This window comes from Siniperca chuatsi, linkage group LG22 (genome assembly GCF_020085105.1).
Source record: "Siniperca chuatsi isolate FFG_IHB_CAS linkage group LG22, ASM2008510v1, whole genome shotgun sequence".
Lineage (NCBI taxonomy): Eukaryota > Metazoa > Chordata > Actinopteri > Centrarchiformes > Sinipercidae > Siniperca > Siniperca chuatsi.
Window position 1 is genome coordinate 5,731,459 of NC_058063.1, and position 15,138 is coordinate 5,746,596.

General features: G+C 42.1%; 1 protein-coding gene across 7 annotated transcripts in view; it reads right to left on the reverse strand.

The window, feature by feature from the left end:
• nrxn2b (neurexin 2b) overlaps nt 1-14,257 on the reverse strand; it is a 736,473-nt gene extending 722,216 nt beyond the window's left edge. For 4 of the 7 annotated variants that reach the window (XM_044183090.1, XM_044183088.1, XM_044183089.1 and 1 more), the window contains exon 1: nt 14,092-14,253. The gene's annotated coding sequence lies outside the window, so the exon portion shown is untranslated. Of the gene's footprint in view, nt 1-14,091 lie in introns of all 7 variants that reach the window. The other 3 variants (XM_044183093.1, XM_044183092.1, XM_044183091.1) reach the window with 3 other exon arrangements.
• Between the last annotated feature and the right edge of the window lie 881 nt (nt 14,258-15,138).

A 15,138-nucleotide genomic window follows, 5' to 3' on the forward strand; every position in this document is an offset into this window, starting at 1 on the left:
CCAGGGGTTCAGTGTGGACATTGATGAGGAATACAAGTACCTGGGAGTACATATGGACAATAAACTGGACTGGGCTAAAAACACTCAAGCTGTTTACAGGAAGGGCCAGAGCCGCCTCTATTTTCTGAGGAGGCTGAGATCCTTCAACATCTGCCGGACAATGCTGAGGATGTTTTATGAGTCTTTGGTGGCCAGTGCCATCCTGTATGCTGTTGCATGCTGGGTCAGCAGGTTAAGGGTAGCGGACGCTAACAGGCTCAACAAACTGATCCGTAAGGCCAGTGACATTGTGGGGGTGGAGCTGGACTCTCTGGCGGTGGTGTCAGAGAAGAGGATGCAGGCCAAACTACATGCCATCTTGGACAGTGTCTCCCACCCACTCCATGACATGCTGGTCAAACAAAGGAGTACCTTCAGTGAAAGACTCATCCCCCCAAAATGCACCACAGAGCACCACAGGAAGTCATTCCTGTCTGTGGCCATCAAACTCTTTAACTCCTCCCTCTAACATCACTACAATACTTGAAATATTGTGCAATATTCTCTGTTTAATACTCCTGTGCAATATACTTTATTTTAATTTTAATATTCCGTATTTATTGATATTTATTCATACTTAGATTACTGCTGTGCAATATCCACCTCTAATAACCAGGTTAATCTGCTACACTTAACTCAACAGTACTCATTATTGCATTATTACAACCTGTTAATCCACTTTTGTACTTACACTTATTTTAGCTTATTTTAGCTTTTATACGTATATCCACTTTATTCTAAATTTATCTTAGCTGTATTGTAGTGTATTATATTTCTAGTTTCTTAGTACTTCTATACCTGTGTGTGATAGTGATAGTGAGCAGCTGTAACGAAAGAGTTTCCCCTCTGGGATCAATAAAGTATTTCTGATTCTGATTGAGATTTAAGTGATTTTGTTCCTTTATGCATTGAGAAAACTACTTGGTTCATAAAACTCTTTTAAAACCAATTGAAAACATCAAATATGCATTGCAATGAAGCTTAACGTAACAGCATTTTTTATAGTTCCATAGTTATATAGTTGACATTTTGGAGATCCAAGATTATATTTGTAGGCTGGTGCCTCAGAAAAGAGTGTAACATTAGAGTTAGTTTAGTTTCCTAAACCTAAGCAACACAAAAAGTCAAGAGTGTAATGATCAGTTTAATTGGTCTCACTTCCCTTAAGGATGTTATCACAGAACATTGATATGTATTAAGTGCTAAGATAAGAAAGAAGATGAGGTAAAGAGACAGTTTGCATTTGTTATCACACACAGCACAAAAATAAATACCACCTTAAATTCACCCCTGCCTTTGCCTCCTTCTCACCCTCTGAACTGTCTCTCTCTTGCTCTCTCTCTCTCTCTCTCTCTCTCTCTCTCTCTCTCTTGTTGCTGACACCCAGCAGCTGTCCCTGCGCTGTGCCTATCAGGACCATCTGTAGGGGTGGGAAAGACATCAGCTGCCACATCAGCACACTGACTTTACCCTTCCTTAGGTTACAGGTGGTGCCAGGGGACATCAACAGGGCACACACATGCACAAAATGTATACACATATACTGATATGCATATGCGTTCCTATGCATATAAAACTTTCTCTAAAAGCACTTGTAGGCACTCATGTGATCGTTCTTGCTGAAACGGGCATTGCTAGGATTGTTATGAAACTGTGTTTTTGTTCAAAATGTATTTAATCGTGCATGATGAAAACTTGAAAACAGCATTTTCTAATTTGATGTGATCTAATTTGCTTAAATGCATTCTTGCACACTTACACACACACACACACACACACACACACACACACACACACCATGGTACTGTATTGTAAATGCACACTGAGCACAACTGCTATCCTATGATACTACATAAATCACTACAGTATTTCCTTCACTGAAAATGTCTGAAGTTGCACATGCCATCAGACAAAATGTATGCACTTCAAAAGAGCTTACATAGATATTCCACAGCTACCTTAAGTGCACTAAGAAGCTTGGGCTTAACACTCCATGACCTCATCACTAAATTTACACCATGACCTGACACAAAACCAGCAGCCCAAACATCAAAGGGCTTCAGTCAGCAGTTCTGGCCCCAAGCCTATATTATGCCGGTCTGGCTTAATTTAAAAAATAGACAAAAAAAGCAATGCTAGATGCAAAGCATATGGGAGAAAAGAGAAGGGTGGTGGGAAGAAGTGTGTGTGTGTGGGTGGGTGGGGGTCCTGCACAGTCATCACTAGGAGGGCTGAGGGCTGTAAATCAGACCTAATCATAGTAGTATTATCCCACAAGGGCCGTAAGCCCTTCCCACTGGCTTCACACAAGTCAATAATTAATAAAAACGACAGCTTAAGCCACCACCAGCCCAATACACACATACACATGCACACACACACACACACACACACACACACACACACAAACAACCTTTGTATTGTATTTAGAAATGGGCCTGACTGGGTCGTTTCATGGTTGTTTACTTCCTGAGACCTGCCATTAATTTCTGCAGCAGCAGTGAGTAAAAGTATAAGCACTGTCAGGAAGGAAAACAACGACAAAGCCAAACCAGGCAAAAAAATAAGAGGGAGAAAGAGACACAATGGTGGAGGCAGAGAGGGAGAAAAACATTGGAGCATAGTTCAAATGTGCACTTCAAGTCTTCCTAAACACACACACACACACACACATACACACCTCTAATCCATCATAAAAAGCCAGAGCAGCAGTCCTTCTGCAGGGAGCTGTCCAGGGAGCTCTACCAACAACAAACTCAGAGTACACACCATGTCTATGGTACACACACTTGCATAAACAGACACAGAAAGTGAGAACTGTGCTGGAAAGTGTGTGCAACTAGGTGTTGAAAGAACAGCTCCTCTGTGCTACAGCAGAAAACAATGGCAGAGTGAACAGGAGTCAAGGATCTGGAGCTACCCAAGGTGCTGAAACCCTCTCACTCCCTCAGAAACAACTGGCTGGTTTGGAGAAGAGATGGTAGAGTGGGGGTGCACGGTGGCAGAGCGGCTAAAGCTCCTGCCTCCCAATAAGGAGATCGTGGGTTCGTGGGATCGATTCCCGGACCAGACCAACATCACACAATCTCTCTGGGTGGAGTCTGCATGTCCTCCCCGTGTTACCGTGGGTTCTCTCCGGGTTCTCCGGCTTCCTCCCACCGTCCAAAGACATGCATGTGTAGGTTAATTGATAACTCTAAATTGCCCGTATTGAATGAATGTGAGAGTGAATGGTTGTCTGTCCTTGTCTGTGTCTGTGTTAGCCCTGCGACGAGTTGGCCACTGTCCAGGGTGTACCCTGCCTAAGGCCCAAAGTCACTGGGATAGGCTCCAGTCACCCGCGACCCCTAACGGGACCAAGCGGTAGAAAATGGATGGATGGTAGAGTGGAGGTAGAGGAGAGGAACTGTCCATGGTCATGAATCAACATCATGGCTCCCCTTTCAGCACTGGCTATGTTTGCATGCATGGAGTAAGCCACTGTTAGACTGTTTACTTATATCTTTGATACAATGCAAATGAGTTTCCCTGCTGCTATGAATAAGGCTGATGACTGAATATTTATTTTCACAGACGGAATGGACCACCTGAAAAAAAAAATAACTAAAAAGGTGTAGCTGCCTACCTTTGACTCTATTTGATTGACCTATACAGATAAAAGCTTTCTTCTAATTCCAGGAAATAGTATCAATAACAGTAGAAAGTAATTATATAAATGGTGCAAAAAACAAAAAACAAAAAAACAAACAAAAAACAAATGAAAAGCTGCATAAATTGTGTTTAGCTAATAATGTTACATGACTTTGAGTTCTAATCATTGAGGTAGTGTAGATCCGTGTTCAGTGTTATGCTAACAGTAGATTTTCCAGGCTATGAACACATACATGACTAGATTTGATTTATAAAAAATGTGCATTTTATACAAAATCAAAAAACAAAATACACAACTAGGATGTAAACATAGTAGCAAACAGTAAAAGAAACAGACTACAAATATTTTTGCTGGCCTTGTTATATACAACATTTTCAGTTCAATTAAATTTTATTTGCACAGTGCCAATTCATAACAGGAGTTATCTCATTGCACTTATCATTTAGAGCAGGTCTAGATTGTACTCTTTATAATATTATTTACAGAGACTCAACAATTCCCACCATGAGCAAGCACTTGGCAACAATGGCAAGGAAAAATTCCCTTTTAACGGGCAGAATCCTCGAGCAGATCCTAGGCTCTGGGTGGGTGGCCATCTGCCTCGACAGGTTGGGGAGAGAGGGAGAGGGGGAGAGAGCGAGAGAGAGAGAGAGAGCAGGAGGAAAGACAACATACAGTAGCACAATGCAAATTCCACATAGAGATTTAAAATAATACTAATGGTAATGGTAGTGGTAATAATATTAATTCTAATTAAAAAATTTCAGCATGGTAAATAACATATAAATAAAAAAAAGTATGTATGGGAAACAAAAATATCATTATCATCAACAATGCTCTTATATTTCATGAATAATGAAGATCATGGCAATTCAGTCTGAGCAATACAGAACATTATAACAGTGAAAAGAAAACACTGCTTCTATTGCCAAGGTTAAAGAGGGCTACTGGAAGTGAAGATAATGTAAATGCATAAATAAAAAGGCTTAGCAATGCAGTATTATCAGAACACAGTGGACAGACTTTACTTTCCATTAATACTGTACTGTGTATTGATTCTGTAAAAAGATTTCTATTTAAAAAGTTGGTTTCATGTTCTCCAGAGCTGCAATGATGAAATATGAGTGCAACAGTTTACACTGGACCAATCGATGTTGGGAGTTTTGTAGCACAATTAATAGTCTAAATTTAATTCATTATTGATATCTACAGTCAACTAACATCTACCTGCTACTTGTTAGACACCATGTTTTACAGCTAGAGAGAGCAAATGATTGTATTGACGCAGTTCTTCAACTTAAGCAACTATGGAGCATGTGAGCTATGTTACGCAGCATAGGTTACCAGGGTAATCCCCTGCCGTTAAAAGTAAGACATCTTTCAATAGGGAAGTCAGTGCTAAACACCCACACTAGTCTGGCCTTGTGAGACAGGCAAACCAGTGTGGAAATGATGAAACAATGCATGCGGGTAGAGAACTGTCCATGGTGCTGAACTGAGAGCAGCTCGCAATACAGTGGCAGTGCTGGGAGCTGTCTGTGAAGTATGTGGTGCTGAAGTGTGCCAATGGACCGTGTACACAAAGCATGTCCTTCCTTGATGGTCATGGAGTCCTCGCGGTCTATCCCACAGTGTATCTTGCACCCATTGTTTCTGGTTCAGCTCTCCTGCTCTGAACCGGAGAGGCTGGAGGTGGCAATGCACTGTGGAATGTGCCACAAGCACTTAATGACATCAAGGAAGGTCACTGAAATTCTCAGGGCTGACACTCAGCATTTAACTGTAGGTAGTGGATAGAGAAGATCTGAAAAAAGATAAGTAAGTGAATGATAAAAGTGTAGAAAGTATTCTAGAGATATTTTCAATTTTGGGATAAATGTTAGGGTTGTTTTTACAGATGCACCAAATAGGCAAATGGGGCTTTGTTAAGAATATTCTTTTTATTTCAACTTTACTGATTGTGGACTGGCAAGGTTTGTGCCTTGAGCTAGGTATTTGGTTTTCAAGTAGAATGATTTACAGTTCTTGTCTTCACCTAAAAATATCAATGTAAAACCTTTCTACAACTGACTGGATGAATACATGACTTACTGGGCTCCAATTGGTCTTAGCTTCTGAATTTCAAACTATATATATGTAAAAACTTGGCAGCTGTTATTAAATGTTTTCCTTAATTCCCGTTATTCACAAAATCAGTTTCAGAATACATGTAAGGTAAGGATGGCAGAGCAGAGTTAGCGAGTGAATAGTGGGTAACTGGAGCAAAGTGCCCGCCTTGCAGATAGCAGCATCCTTGGAGAAAATGGCTTGGCAAGAGAGAGAGCTTTCAATCGATAATACTCTGAAGAAGTTTGATAGCGCTTTGGTGCAGCTGACTTTTCAACACAGCTTCTGTGTTTTGGAAGACCTCGATAGTCTGCTGGGTTCCTATGATCTGCTTATGTTTGTCTATCTTTCTCTGATTCTCTGTCAGCCTGGAAGCTATTCACAGTGATGACATTGACCCTTCTTCTTACTGTATGCTAGACATTATTACCCAACTTTATTTCTGATGTGATATTTGTTCTGTAAAGGTAATATTGAATATACTTGTGTTTTATGATCTACATTAACCTTCTTGTTTGTCTTTCATCTCATACAGCCATTTGTCTTATTGCACCTTTAACTGGAAGAAACTGCCGCTGAGTGAGGGAAAGTGCATACCTCAGATATTTTGATATCTGAGGTAAGTTAAAAGGTTTTATTGTACCCTATTCTGGAAATTCAGGTTGTGGTGTCTGTAACTTTATGCTAACTTAGCTCAAGAAAATGTCAAGGAAGCTTGTAATGTGTCCTCCATTTCAGAAAACTGAAAAAGGGTGACAGACCGACAGGCCACAGCAGTGGTGGAAATCCCTGATACATTCCCAGGGATCCACTCTGTCAAAACAGGCACAAGAATCTCTGCTGCTAATACCATCTGTGACACACACACACACACACACACACACACACACACACACACACAAACACACACACTTCCTGTCTCCCACATTCTACAGCTTGCTGTGCACCAGGGGCCATGTCAAATTGCAGAGTTATTCCAGGGACTCACTGTGGAGTGGGAGGCACAAGACACCATACATGCCAGCCCTCAAACACCCAGGCCAAATGGTGTGTCACACCAGCTTGGAAGACAGGAAAAACACTGATGAAATCTGGACTGCTCCATTTGGAAATGAGAGAGAGACATAGAGACAGAAACAGATAGCTAGAGAGAGAGAGAGAGAGAGAGAGAGAGAGAGAGAGAGAGAGAGAGAGACCTGGAAACCTGGTAAGTGCTAAACCCCCACAATTAGCACCATTGATGAGAAGAGTGGCTCTGATCCCAAAACAATCAGATCTGGGCTTATTTAATTTCTGGGCCATGCTTTCAGAGGCTGCAGCTTTGGACATCTTCAGACTGTTGAAACTAAACCAGGAGTGTTCCAAAATACTGATTAATTGAAATAGTATTGGTTTTAATAATATTTTAGGTTGAATAACAACAAGACACCGTACAGCTTAGCATGTGTCATGTCAATGCTGCGGTACTATTCTTTTTCTTTCCTTTTTTTTTTTGCTATATGAGCCATGATAACTATTAGTGCTCACCCTAACTGAACATTTCCTCTTGTTAAACAAATCACTGCTAGTGGAGCTGGAAATCATTTTTGTGTGGCAGAGTTTTTCCTGGGAAACAGCAACATCATCACAGTCTTATGTACTGCATCAGTATTGTGTTATATTTGTTATAGAGTTGATGAAAGTGGGCAATAACATTACTTTACTTTAATATATCACTTAATTATAATGTCTAAAATCTGATGAGTCTTGCTTTAGGTTGTGAATAAGGAGGAGGAGGAGAAAAACGGGAGCGGAGGAGAAAAACGTATACAACAGCAGTGCACTGAACACCTAAAAATGTCCAAGTATGGAGAGGGATGTGGTCCAAAAGACTCAAGAAAAGCCTGCACTGCATCAGAGCAGTTAGTCAGCAAGTCTCACTAAAGCTATCTGGATGGATGGTTGGACTGAAACAGCTGGACTGAGATGAAGGGAGGGACGGAAGGCCTGGGACTCCGCTCTCCCTCTCTCTCCTTCCTCCTCCCCCTCTTTTCCTCTTACTATCATTCTGACACATTCAGCCTCCACAACCTTGCCTTTCCCCTTCAAACTGGGAAAGTGGCAGCGTAAGTGGCAGATCGGCACAAAGGTGACACAGGCCTCATTTGCCCCTGACAAACAGGAAAATTGCAAAAATTCTGCACCAACACTAAAGAAGCTATTAAAACTAAAGTTTGAAGCAGGACATACGGTGCAAATAAATATTGACACCTTAGCTATCAGACACTCAATTTTCCACCACAAATAAAAGAAAAAAATGTCCAGGAAACACAGTTAGTGCACAAAAGGAAAATACATAACAACTATAAAAACACAATAAAGCTAAATGTGAATGAATTTGAGTGCCCATTTAATTTCTGTGTTTCTCCTTTGAATCACAAAAAGGTGTCTGCAGTCATCGCTCAATTGCGCTTCTCTATTTCTGGCTCATTACAACTGAGAGAATAGTGCTGGGTAATTGTTTGACCCTGCCTGCTCAACCTACGTCCTTGGCTGTTGAGAGCGCTCGATGTGAGAGTTCTATGGGATAAATGGTGGCTATTCCCAAACTCTGCCCTGTGGCAGTCTGCAAACAGGGTGCCATCGTATCAGTGACAAGAGAAGCCTGATGAAGGTACGCTGGCTGCACAAACCCAATGCAGGCCCCAGCAGCAGCAGCACCACCTCTCTAAAAGGACCCATTGTGCCCTGCCAAAGCCTTTCCCTCTCTGCAGTGAAGTGGCCATTGTGGCACGCAGAATAGCCATCCCTCTCCATCGCCTGGCAGGGAAAGTGCTGTCGTGCTGAGTGCGGCAGCGGTTGCAGCAGTACACAGCATCTCTATATCATAACCCCCATCAGCCCCCAAGTGCCCCCTGTTGTTCGGTCCATCCTTTCCACAGGTGGGGACAATCCAGACCCAATTTCAGATGGTGCATAACGAGCATAAGGAACAGGTGCATTCTGGTATTGGAAATAGCTACATTTCAGAATGGAGCTAGAGGTGGAGCTGTGGGCTTGCTGAGATTTTAGCATGTACAGCTTAAGTTGACATGTCATATTGATTTGGTTGCAGGCGTGGTTCTCTGAAAATATATTCATCCATGACAGGATGGACAAAAGCCTTGTGGATATCTAGGAGAGGAATAAACTGTGGTGGAGCACAACAATTCTCTTAAGAGTACTTCACTGAGAGCAATACTTACAGTTTTTCAAGGTGCTCTGCTGAGAGTCATCTAAGGAGTTCAGAGAAGGAGCTCAAAAGAAAAAACATAAATAGAGACACAACAATATTTGTTAAAAGTGCGTGTGAGGGAGCTCGCCTGACTTTATGTCCATGGCCATATCTACAGCTCATGTATGTTTCATATAAAAATCAGTGTGGGGGAACAAAGGCACATTTATATTTGAAGTAATATGAGTTATTAACTTTCCTTGGACTGTATATATTCCTTGCATCTTTGAAAATTGATGTATATTGTTCCAGATGGAAATCTCATAATATGCATTGTTGACCATAGGTTAAATTAATTAAACATTCCCTAAGAGAAAAAAAAAGGCTTATTGTGGATTAGCTTGCATTTTATTGCATAAGGCTCTGTCCAAATGGCGAATAAGTGACTGATGGTAATGTCCAGTGCTTCTCTTTGGACGTAAATGCTATTTTGTAGTTAGATATGCAAGTGTTATGCAAACAAATTGCATGATTATGCAAAACTAGAAATATTGTGGATGAGTGATATCCCACAGCATAAGGATTAGTTACTAACACCCACTCCTCAATTATGAGCATAAAACTCTCATGTGGGGTTTTTTGTGTCCCATATCCCTGTTATGCAACCTGCTCCACTTTGAAATAGATCATTTCACAGCAAACGACATGTTAGCGCACCCTAGAATGGATGGGTACAGTTCAGACAAAGATGGGGGCAGTCTTGGTGCTTACGTATGATGCCGCAAAGCCAAATGAGACAATTTTGTCTAACAGGCTCTGCAGTGCAAAAAGCCACCAGTGTTTACTACTGACTCCAAGAGGAAGGACTGTCTTCAGGTTGCAGGTGAACTTGATACATCATCATCATCAACAGTGAGGTTACATCAGCTCGTTTTGTCCGGAACGTGCCCTTCCAAATGGATAGGTAGGGCTGATATTTTTAAACCTGAGAAACAGCAGCTGCCTTTGCGCCGGAGTAATTTAGGTTAAACAGCTCACTGGTGGGTGCTAAAGAGATAAGTCCCACACCTGACACATAAGCCAGTCCTGAAAAACTCTCCAGCCAAGAGTTTTCTCAGGTCTAGTTTGGTTTGGCAGCAGAGGGAGATGACATTTGAGGTGAGGCCAAAAAGAGATAAGGTGCAGACATGACAAAGTGGCTTGGGATGTCTGTTTTAATTCTCTATTATTGATCCTCTCCTATTCTCTTTTAGAAATTCCAGCTTGACTGTAACACCAAGTACCTCGCTTGAGCCTCTTAAAAGGCAAGCAATATGGCAATGCAAATATTTCAAATCAGGCTCTCACTGGAGGCTACAAAGAATCTCTTCATTAATTCATTGGCCATGCTTGCTTTTTGGGAGTTACTCAGATATGAAAAAAAGGGGATTGGGATTACAATACTTTCAACTATTTGAGAGAAGAAAAAAATCTGCATCCAAGATTCAGATGTACTTACGAGCTCTGCTGAATAAATTCATGACCCAATCTTTGTGGAATACAGTAGAGTACGTGGCACAGATCCAGGATTTTCAACACCCAAGTCTCTCAACTCATTCTCAATTAGGAAGACCAAAGGCAAGTTGTTAAGAGCATCACAGAACTTTGAACTCAACTGGTGCCATCACACGACAATTTTGTGCAGCCGACAGCACGACTAGAGATGTACAAACTTTGACATCCTCAATAATAAATGTCCTTCCAGACTGACTAATATTAGTCCCAATCTAGATACGGATATCCTACTGGCATGGTCACACAGGAGGGAAGGGCGTAACATGATCGGATCTTTTCTTCCCTCCTGTTTCTCTATTTATATCACCCCTTCTCTTTCTCTCACAAATCCATCCATGCAATCACTCAGAGACAATTAGAGGTCCTTCAGTCCATCTCTCCATCATAGGCTCTTCCACCTCTACTCTGCTACTGCTTAATCAAAGGAGAAAAGCCACAGAAGGAGAAAGAGAAGCCCGGGCACGTCTTCCCTCATCACGGCCCCCACAGCTAAAATGGAAGGCGTGAGGAGGAGTTGGACGAGAAGGAGGAAATCATTCATTCATTTTCCTATCGCATTGCCTCCTTCTTTGTTATTCAAGTGAAAGTGTCTGCCTTTTCGTAGCTTCCCTAAGCTCCTTTAACCTCTCTTCTCTCCCTCTCTGGCGGATGGTGGACGGATGGATGGGAAGATGGATGAGGGCCAGACGGCGAGCAGCAGAGGAGTGAGTTAATGAGGCAGATTGCTCCCTTTGCCGCCATGCGAGGGATTACAGGAAGATTACCCATTCTGATTCTCTTCTCTTCCAATTTCGCTCTCTCAGTCTCTGTGATGGTAAACTGGAGGGGCGCGGTGGGGCGGGGAGGGGCGTGGGGATGGTCTGAGTGCCCATGTTTTGATAGAGGTGAGATAGAAGACAGTGCCTCCGCTCTCTGTCAGGGGAAAATGGCAGCTGCTCAAAACACTGACCTGCGAACAGATAGAGTTTCTGACTGATGCCTCCAATCTGACAGCTGCTTCGAGGGCTGCGCTTGGCCTAAATATATCCAGCATGAGACTGAATATCTTATAGGACACATGAGATCCTGATCAAGTTCATTCTCTGAGATGAACTCTTACAAACTGGGTCTACAGATTGCACCCACAGAAACGCACATCGTGGACACTTTACAATAAGTCACATTATGCATTTGAAAAGGTGCTGTTTTTCTGCAGCGTTCAAATGACATGCTGATTGTGTGTTGACCCAGAATGATGGCATTTGAGTTGAAAAGCTGGAGATTTGTATTCAGGAAAGTTGTTGGAATCCTCATGTCAGAGGGAAGAGCGAAAACAAAGAAAAGCAGACGACCTCAAACCCACTTTTTGCACTCACCGAATAACAAACAGTGAAGAGGTCTGGAGAAATTATTCAAATTGCAGGGGAATTTGCAATTATTATAAGTCATCTCAACCCACAAAGGCAATGTTAAGCACCCTTCATGAAGTGCACTGAAAGCTCTGAGAACAAAAGTGGAATCACATATGGGCCCATTTTCTACCAGCGGTGTCTGCTCAGTGTGTATTATTATAAAGGGGGAAAGCTATTTAGGTATTTCCAAAGCCATTGTCAAAACTAGAGTCGTTAGACTGAGTTGATGGTGGAGTCATTTTTTGAGAGAGGTTTTTTTTTTTTTTGGCAACTGGGAATTAACAGCTGGATGCCAAATTGTACTTGGGAAAAGCAATATTGGTGCTGTAATGCTTGGGTTGAATGATGAAAACCAGTGGTCAAGTGTCAGTGAAGTCCTTCAGCATGGCCTTTTGTCCTGGCTTTATGAGTCCACACATTTCTGGCCTGAGAAAGTAACCAGGACATGACTCACATCACCCTGCTTGATTTCTAGGGCTTCATTTGCATTAGGAAGACAGCTGGCTCAATAAGCACTGTCACTTCCTGTGTGTGGTTCAGCCAATCATCCTTACTGTATTATATTTTCCAAGTGTCTTCAAGCTATGAATTCAGGTCAGTCAATCGGAGCTGCACTTCTCTGTATTCATCAATCTTCACTACAGTGAGCACTATGTGAAGATCATCTTTGTCACTGTTATTCAGCAAAGTCTTTAAAATGAGATACAAAGTGTATTACTGCCATTTTTCCTACAGTAAAGCTATTCCTACCTTGCCACACAATCCAACAAGACATATGCTTAACATGCAAATATTGTGAAAAGTCAGTGGTCTCATATTTATTGTGAAAAAAGTTCACACAGCTTCAATTTAAAAAGACAGAGTAGGTCAGTTTTCCCACTGGCATCTCCACGCACTCTCCGTATGTGGTGTCTGCTTTCCTCCTCTCTCTGGTCGCGTCCTTACCATCCGTTTCTGCCTCTGCACCGCTGAACTCGACAGCCTCTGCTCGTGTTTAATTATTGTAAGGACAACTAACACCACAACCCGGGTTGTATCTCATAATCAGAGATCTACCGATTTGTAGTAGCGTACTTGTTATTTATCCTCTGGTTCGGGGATTTTGTGTAGAGACACCGTTACGCACCCCAGTGGGCGTTTGGCGACACGGTGGCGCAGGAGTCGCATACAGTTGCAGTATAGTCGGCCCCAAATATCCACGTACAAACGCGCGTGCGTTTCTAACACGTCGTGCTGATCACATTTACTTGGAGTATAGCATTAACACCACAGAGGGTCAGATGATATCATAGCCATTCTGCTCTCCAGGCAGCCAATTATTATGCAGCTGTTCAGTAAAGAAAGTATACCTTCCGGTGGCCTAATTGTCCGTATCATAAAGATTTTATTTTAGCATTTTAAAGATAAATTAATAGTAAATAATGATAATAAAAAAAATAATAGGATAATAAATGCAGCAGATGATGCCAAAATCATGAGTGGACTCTAGTAGGTAAAATTCCAGCAAATTTTCATTTCAGGGATTTGGAGTGAAGAAGTACGTGTATAAGTAGGCTGTGTGTGTGTGTGTGTGTGTGTGTGTGAAAATTAGGCCACATGTATTATCAACAGAATACACAGCGTGTCTCGCTGCAATTTAGGCAATTTTTTAAAATTCTAAACCTGTTCAAATAAAACGATGTCTCGGGTTTTGGAGTGTCGGAACCCTCACAAGTAGTCCTGACATTGCGTAAACACATCCACATCTTAAAGAAGCACAACAACTGACTTTCACCCAGCACAGTGAGATTTTTTTTGCGGAATTCCCAGACTGTCACGCGTGGCTTCAAAACATATGTCCATCATTTCCCCAACACCGGATTCAACGTGTCTGCTCCCAGAGCCGTAGAAAACAAACAGCGGACCTCAAATCCACTCACCTCCCAAATCTCCTCCAAATATTGACCTATTACGCATCGTTTGCTGCTGGCTCCCTCTCAACCGAACAAAGCCAAAAACTGCTCATTATTGGACTATGTGAGTGTATTTTTTTTATTTTGTGCCCGACATCACCTGTCATCGTTTGGTGAGCATTTGCAGAGAGTGACAAATCCTCCGAGCCAGAATAAAACCCACAGAAGAATATAGTCACAGCAAAGAAGAGAAAAAGTCCTTACTTGTGTTTTGCGGTAGTCCCTCCGATATTATTCTCCAGACTTGAGGAGATTTGTAAATATCCCTGGATGTAGCCTGGGTGCAATTTACGCTTCTGTGTTTCTTTTTTTATCCAGAGCGTTGAGCAGACCAGAACGCAGGTTTTCTTCCCCCCCTCTCTCCTTCAAGACAGATGTGCACGGTCCTGGCCGAGTCGCTCCACCTGCATCCCTGCAGTCAAGCCAGCTAGAAGGCAGAAAAGGCAACTCGCGAGTCTTCTTTTCACATTAAAACGCCTACATTGACATGTATCACTGGGGCTTTTATTGTGGAGGTTCCGTTGCCGTGTTTCTGGTGGATGCTTCTGGGTGCTTTGACGCATCTCCACCTGCATCCACTGGAATTGGAGACACAGCGGCATCAGCAGTAGTGGCAGCGCCACCGCACTGAGGAGGCCGCCCACAGAGACACGCCCCGCTCCGGCAGGAGAAGGCTTCCTCACCCTGGGCGATGGAGAGGGCATTGCTGGATATGCTGTTCAAAATACTCCACTCCAGTGAAGATTTTAGAAATGTGTAAATAGGGTGGTCAAAGAAGATTAAAATGTATGTAATTCTCACACATAAACCAGATAAACCAGTGAGTGATTTCAAGAAAAATCTTGACGATTTGAAATCAATGAAGGAAATGAAATCAAAAGGTAAAATCTATATTATAGTCCCATAAAAATCAACAAAATATACCAAAAAAGAAAAACATACAGACTACAGATTCTGCTGGTTGTGAGGGATGGTCACAGATGCCTCCAATCAATTAGTTGTGAACTTAATTATATAAACTACATTGTCTGAGTCAAAATAGAGCACTTACTAATGAGTCACAAGCCTGTTTGTTTAAGATACAACTATCAAGTGCACTGCCGCTAGCCTATTATTTGCTAATGACTGCCCACGCCCTCAAACATTTCTACAGGCAATTATGTGAACAAAACCGTGGGTCCATGAGCGCCATTTGATCATCATCATAAAGGGGAAAAACAACACAAAAAGAGATAATATTTTCTTCCATAG